At 35.9% G+C, this 6,129-nt stretch overlaps 1 protein-coding gene across 1 annotated transcript in view; it reads left to right on the forward strand.

The window, feature by feature from the left end:
- LOC122969181 (major histocompatibility complex class I-related gene protein-like) overlaps positions 1-6,129 on the forward strand; it is a 143,762-nt gene that overhangs the window by 125,273 nt on the left and 12,360 nt on the right. The gene's annotated exons all lie outside the window — the stretch shown is intronic.

The raw sequence follows: 6,129 nt of genomic DNA on the forward strand, positions 1-6,129 counted from the left end.
AATCATCCCTTGATGTAACGGTTTCTGAAAGTGAAAAAGCTACTTTTTAGTAGGATATCAACTTTTAGCTAAGATTTATTTAAAGCTTAACATTGAAAAGTGAGTCAGGAAACAACTGGGTCTCTTTTTTTATAATTTAAGGTGTTGTTATAACTGAAGATAGGAATAGTTCATCACAGCATTTACTGTTTTGCCAACCCATTTGAAGTAATTCACAACATGCAAAGTGTCTGTCAGTCAGGTTTCCGTTTCATTTTCCTGCATTCAGCCCTGAAAAAGTATGTGATGTCATGTTTCTGATGCAGGTAATAAATATCAGTCAGAGCAATCACAGACTGTAGACAGCAGGTGAGAGCAATGCTACTGTTTGTTAGTGATAGTCTGGTATTAAAAACGGTGATGAAACACACTAGGATAATAACATAATAACTTTTTTATTTCCAAACACAGTGCAACAGTGTTTCATTTGACCAACTGAGCACATCTGCCTGGTAAAGTTTAACAAAGGTGAACTCTGACATGTGAATCTGCCAGGCAAGGCCTCTATTATTGAAAAGCAAAAGCAGAAAAAAAAACAGCACAAAAGGAGTAAAACAGCAGTGTATCAGATTTTGACCATCATTTATGTAATCAACAATGTTTGCATGTTGAGAAACCAAACAGAGACATTGTGCCAATGTAAAATAATAGACAGTATTGAGAAAATTTGGAAAGATAAGATGATCAAAATTATTAAACCCATTTCAAAATATGGATTACAAGCTTACATTACAAACGTATAAAAGTACAAATATCTCCCTATATAAAGCGTATAAAGTGTGTGTGTGTACATATATACATATATATACGTGTATATATATATATATATATATATACGTATTGTTTATTATAAATGTCTAATTTTAAATTGTATATTTTGTATGTCCTTTCATGTTGAGAGTTGTGTTTATAAGTTTCAATTGTTAAAAGCACAATAAAAACTGTTAAAAAAAGAATTGGCAGTGAATAGACATTAAAATCTGAGGTATGTTAAGCTCTGCAGTAAATGTACAGTTTATGAAAATTATGCATTTATATTTTAAAATAGAAATATGAATGCTAAAATATAAGTTACACAACTGTTTAAAAACATTATCACGTTATCTGAAGATACAACACGGCAAAAGAGAAGCAACAACAGAATCCCCTTCATCTTGCTTTGAGACAGATGTTAGAATAAACTCTGTGTTGGAGGAAAGACTGTCAACAGTGTGTACCGTCACATGGAGCGACCAATAGAAATTATAAATAGCTGTGCATCATGTGTTACCAGGGGTAAATTCAGTGTGTTTTGCCAGAAGTTTAATAGCATGTAGTAACATGAGTAGCTGTTTAAAGTACAGAATAAAATTGATTATTAAATGTTAATTAAAGTGACACATGGTGGAAACATAAATAGTGACACAATTAAGAAAGTGTAACAGCAGTTCAAAGAAAATGCTCTTTAAAGGACAGAGTGCACCAGCAGGCAAAGCAAGACACGCAAGTGTATCTATAATATACAGTATAGCACAATTTATACAATAAGGAAGTTTATTTACAAAAAACCTGTGAATGATTCATTACACGTGAACGAGGGCTTAAGAATTCAAACTCAAAGTGAATTTAAAAATTTTTTAATGTTCCATTTTTCCTGCCTGCTTCCAGTAAAGCTCTTTGTCTGTGCTTGTCTGCTGCCAAAGTCCAAAACACATCGGGCATGATGCAATTCCTCACCTAAAGAGCTAATAATGTGTCCAGCTGCACCTTGCCAGAAAATTCATATTTTTAATATTATCTTTCTAAATCACATAACAATTGAAGTTTATTATGTGCAAATATGTAGCAAAGTTGATTAAAATATGTTTGCTGCTGAGCCCCAAAAGACAGAGTAGTCATATTGGTTGTCTTAGCTCAACTCAAGTGTGTTTCTAAGCTGTAGCTCGGTTTCTGCAAATATACTGTAGTTTGTTGCCAAGCTATACTAAAACAACAAAATAGGTGATTTGTTACATGTTGTTTTCAGATACTTCTTTGTGATTAACCCTGAGAGGGGAACAGAGGCCAGCTGGGGAGAGTAATTCCTAAGAAGCAAACTCACAGTGAATCCTCGTCAGCACTCTTCTGAAGAACTTGATATCACTTCATAAAGGGAAGTTGGGTTTCCTACTTCTGCAAAATGTTTATTTCTGCCATTCAGTTGTTTCACTTCTCTTTCTCTCACTCTGTGCTCAGTTTTCATTCTTTTTTCTTTCTCACTCAGTGAGCCTGGAAGCCTGGATGTCAACCCACTGCCAATTATAACACAGGACATTTTAATGCATTACAAACTGTGTTATCTTGCAATCTGTTTATTTGTGCTTTTATATTTGTTAAACAGTAGTTGGCAAAGCAGTGACTGTTTAGGGTGTTTAGGGTGAGGCCTTTCAACTGAACTTAGTGCCCAGGTTAAATATCCAAATGGATCTAAATTGGGTTTTTTGTGTATCTGTGTCACATCATAATCACTATCTTGATCATGTCTACTGTATTGCATGTTTTAGCTTTCACAGTGTAAAAGGAGAAACTCACTGAGGTAGAAAACCCCAGTGCTTGATAATCTCCAGACCCACAGATTGTACAGGTAATATTAAATATAATAATTCTTTGGCAAACTGCAGCTGGACACATTATTAGCTCTTCAGGTGAGGAATTGCATCATGTCTGATGTGCCAAATTCTGTGTAATACATGACACGGTGTGTTTTGGACTTTAGCAGCAGACAAGCACAGACAAACCTTTAGCAGGCAGGAACAGGTAAAACTTTAGTTTGAATTCTCAAGCCCTTGTTCACATGTAAGGAGTCATTCACAGGTTTTTGGATATAATTCTTTCTCAATAAAGCACTTTGAAACTGCCTAATTGTATGAATTGTGCCATATACAAGCTTGCCTTACCTAGGCAAGTAAGTTGTTTGTTACTGTGGAAAGGTGAGAGACTGAAATGAAAACAAAAATAAAAAGTACAATGGTAAATGGACTGCATTTAAATAGCACTTTTTTAGTCTTCTGACTACTCAAAGCACTTTACAACACATGCCAACATTCACCCATACACATCATACATTGATGGCAGAGGCTGCCATGCAAGGTGCCAACCTGCTCATCAGGAGGAGTATCTAATCATTCACACACACTCCGATGACACAGCCTTTGGGAGCAAGCAGCATCTTGCCCAAGCACACTTCAACATGCTGACTGGAGGAGCCGATTGAAATGCCGATCTTCCCATTAGCGGACGACCCCCTCTACCTCTGAGCCAGTGAACGCAAGCTTTAGGTTCTCTTGTGGGGTTACAACATGTAAAACATGAATCCACAAAACAATACTAATGCAGTAGGATGAGGCCCTGCAACAGAAATTATTGTCCAGGTTGAATATCTAAATGGATCTAGAGTGGTTGTTTGTGCATCTATGTCACATCATGATCATTTGACCATGTATCTACTGTATGCATGTGTTATAACCTGGCTCAAGTGGCCATAACAAAAACCATGTCAAAGTTAAACAAAAGGTATTTATTTAAACAAAATAAACCAAATTCAAGGAAATAAGTGGAATAAGTGTTGTATGTGATGCATGGGTGGTGAGGGTGTATGTGTGTGTTGAAAGGTGCATGAAAGCAAAATAAATAACTAAAGCAGCATAACTAAACCAAACCAGAACAGGTGCCTGAAGGGAGAAGTGAAAAGCTGCAAACAGCAGCAGCAACAAACAGTCAGAGGAGAGACGAGCTGCTATCTGTGGCCAGGCTTTATACCGGCACCAGGTGTCTCCGTTTGTCTCCACCTGTGTAGCGCAGAGCAGACAGACAGATGAATATACAGCAAACCAAAGATGACAGACGTCATCACACATGTATTAGCTGTGTAGCTTCCACGGTGTCAAATTTTTAGTCTTAAGCCCTTGTTCACATGTAAGGAGTCATTCACAGGTTTTTGTATTTAACTCCTTTTCAATAAAGCAATTTGAAACTGACTCATTGTATGAATTGTGCCATTTACACTCTTGTCTTACCTTGCTTTGCATACTAGTCTTTTAAATCGCATTTTTTTGAGCTGAGTTGTTACAGTTTTTTATTTTGGCACTTTAACTTCAAATAATTTTAGGATCAATTTCATTCTCGACTTTAAACAGCTGCTCATTTTACTACATGCTATCAAACTTCTGGTAAACACACACACACACACACACACACACACACACACACACACACACACACACACACACACACACACACACACACACACACACACACACAAATCCTACATTTTCCTGTTGAATCTGATTAGCCAGTCAAATATTGAATTTACTCCGCCTGGTTGCACATGATGCACAGCTATTTGCTATCTGTTTCAGCATTCATGTTCATATTTGGTAACACATTATAATACAGCCTGCGTTTAACTTTGTATAACTTCCCGTCATTTAATTTCCCGGAACTACTGGTGTAACTTCCTCATATGAATCCATGCATATAAAATACTTATCAGTTGTTACTGATAGTTAAATATAGACAAGATGTCATAACAAGACAGTGAGGAACAAGAGAGTAACGATTTGGGGGGTTTGGACCTTAATTTCCCATAACTTATGGTGCAACTTCCTCGTATGAATCAGTATATACATATATGGATAAAGTTCATAAAAATCAAATGCTTTTGCCCTTTGCTGTGACAAACATTTTTTATACATGTGAGTTTGGCAGGCAAGCTTCACCCACACCCCAGGGATTTATTATGTTTATGTCTTCGACTTCATTGTATGAATTTGAATAAAAACAAGTTGAGAAATGGGTCTATACTTTTGAAAATTAGCTCATAGCAGGCATGATGGTCCAGCACTGTAGTATCTCATAACGGGCAAACTTACCTCTCTCAAGTGCACAGCTATGGAAGACTTGTCATGGATGAAAAACAGTAATATAATATTATACATGTGTATTGTGTTAATTACACAATAATATGGTATGCATGGAGTTTTAAGGGAGTTATATGTATATGTGTGTGTGTGTGTGTGTGAGTGTGTGTGTATATATATATATATATATATTTTTTTTTTTTTTTTTAAATATTTGTTAGTTAGAGGTCTGTGTGCAATGAGGTGATGAGTAAAGTTTTAACTCAGTAGTCAGCACAGTCGTCTATGATCTGGGAGACTCCAGTTCAAGACCCAGTGTGGGGACCTCCTTCATAAGGTAGTTTATTTATGAACACTTACTGCAACACTTTAATTTTCTAAAATTAAAAGCGCAATAACAACATAAACAGGATTTTTAATTTTTTTCATTCAAATACAAATAGAAATACAAATAATTTTGCTGCCTCAACAAATACAGATACAAATACTGGGCTTTCTGCACATCCCTAATATATATATATATATATATATATATATATATATACACACACACACACACACACACACACACACACATACATACATATACATACATACATATACATATATGATATGTTATAATGTATAATAATATAATATTCACAGATCATTCACCTCAATTATAAAATACCACAGGGGCAAAGAGAATAACATCAGTGAAGGGTCAAAGCTCTTAATGTGTGTGCGAGTAATTTAGATGCAACTTTGCCCCTCAGACATGAGGGGTAAAGTTGCAATACTATACTTTGAATAATAATTTGTCTGCTATGGCTTTTCCACAAAAACGTTAAATCAACTAGTTAAAGTGCCTATAATTAATATTTTTTTTAAAATAACATTGTATCAAATGTCTGTGTGTAATGGCAGAGCCGTGGCTGGTAGTGATGAACCTACAGAGAATTATCAGTGACCCTGAAACTCCCCTTGGCTTTATGGAACTTTCTAGAGAGTTTCAGCTCATTGTTTAGCTGTCTGGCTAAAACTTTATTGTTTTGGTTCACTCTCAGCACTCTCATAACATTGTTTTTGGCCGCAGCAGGCAGCTGTTTTCAGAGCCAAAGCTCTAAAAAGCCACTGTACACTACCTGCTCAGCACCAAACAACAGACAGACACAGTTAGCTGTAGACTAGCTGGTAAACATAGTGGAGCATTTAGCAGCTAAAAAGCCAGATA

The sequence above is a fragment of the Thunnus albacares genome, chromosome 19 (assembly GCF_914725855.1).
Source record: "Thunnus albacares chromosome 19, fThuAlb1.1, whole genome shotgun sequence".
NCBI classification, from domain to species: Eukaryota; Metazoa; Chordata; class Actinopteri; order Scombriformes; family Scombridae; genus Thunnus; species Thunnus albacares.